Below are 1,767 nucleotides of genomic sequence, written 5' to 3' on the forward strand. Positions count from 1 at the left end.
CTGAGTCCTCCACAAAATCAGTCAGGTAAGATGAGGAGGTTTCACTGCATGCGTCTTGGTTACTGTAGTTGAGTGCATGGACGTCATTAGTGCTATTCAATGGACTCTTCTGGCTCTCTGCCTCTGTGTCTCCTGGAAAGACACCATCTCCAGCTTTTTTCACGACTAGTGAGATCACATTAAGTTCCAGCCCTTCCTCAACTGCACACTGATTCTGGGTAAGAACATGTAATTCATAATGTGAAATTGTCCCGCATTTTCACTGCATCCCAGTGAGGCCAGTGCAGAGGAGAGAGAGCTCAGGCGAGCTGCGCTGGTTATGTAACCCCAGAGAGGCATAAGCCTGGATGTTAGGGCGGTTAAGAAGTTCTGATGTTTATTTACTGCAGCATAATGGAAGCTCTTCTGCTGAATGCAGCATGCTATCCAGAATCGCACTGAAGATACAGCCCCCCTCAGCACAGCCCACAGTCTTAATTACCGTACTGTGCTAGAACACCCGCCAAGCCAAGACTGCAGCAGAGCCTTCTGGCTCCTTGGAGAATGCTAGCTTCTCCTTTGTCTCCTTCCCCCAAACCACTGCCTTGGAAAACTACCCACCTCCCCCAAATGCCCTTGACACTCATCTCCTAGGGTTCTGCTTCTGCACTCGCACCTGTCAGGAACCACTCGAACTTCCCTATCTGCCAGGGTTATAATGAGAAGACTCCCTGTGTTGGGATCAGGGCCTTACCAGCTCTATTCTCTGGGACCAGTCCTTAACCTCCCTGGGCTTGTTTCCTCCGCTGTAGAATGGAAGCAGAAGTGTGATTCTATTGCACACGGAGCTATGACAAGGATACAGTGAGCAGCAAAAAGGAATATGCAGTGAGGTATCACACATTGAACTATCTGCGTTATCTTTGCTTAGTGAAGCCCTGCCCATCTTTTGGAGCTCTGTTCATATTTCCATGAGGCTTTCCACGGCCCCTTCCCTAATAGCAGTGCTTTCTGCTTCCTCTCTGGGCAAGTCACACAGTGTGGCCATCATCTGGTGTGAACAGAGCAGTGTCTTCACTGTCCTGATCTCTTGTCTCCCACTATACATGCTGCTGGCATGGGGTGGGGACACACAGTAGGACTCAAGGGCGTGGGGGGACACACTTGCACACAGTAGGACTCAATAAGGAATGAGGAGTCTGGCTTTGCCTGGGGGCAGGAATCTTCTGACATCAGTGCACCACGGCCTGTGGCCTTCTCCCCAACACTTGGCAGTTCATACTGGTTACTAGGCGGAAAAGCCAGGTGCCAGGCTATTTTAGTTGCTCTTTTCATACAAAATCTCAGCAAAAGCAAGGGTTTGTTTTGGCTCATTGTTTGAAGTTATGGTCTATAATGGCAGGAAAGTGATGGTGGCAGAAGCTTGAAGCAGCCATGCGGCGTCCACCCTTGACCAGCAAGAAAGACGCCACACCGAGGAATCTTCTTCAAACACAGTTTAATCGGGAACCTCTTTGCTTTGTACAGTGTATAATGGAGGCGGCGGCGGCCGGCGGCGGCTGAGGGAGACGGGGCTTGATATAGTCTACATCTACCAATCACCTAACCCTACGTGGCGCGCCAGGATAGGTTGTCTCCAAGCAGAATTAAGAGGATACATAACCTTTACCATATTTGGAGTTGTTTACCACAGAGAGCGCTCGCCGTCGGGCTGGCGGAAGGCGGAAACCGGCGCCATCTTTTGGGTGCGGTTTTCTGCAGCTCCCTACACAGCCAATCGCATCACAT

This window comes from Cricetulus griseus, chromosome 2 (genome assembly GCF_003668045.3).
Source record: "Cricetulus griseus strain 17A/GY chromosome 2, alternate assembly CriGri-PICRH-1.0, whole genome shotgun sequence".
NCBI classification, from domain to species: domain Eukaryota; kingdom Metazoa; phylum Chordata; class Mammalia; order Rodentia; family Cricetidae; genus Cricetulus; species Cricetulus griseus.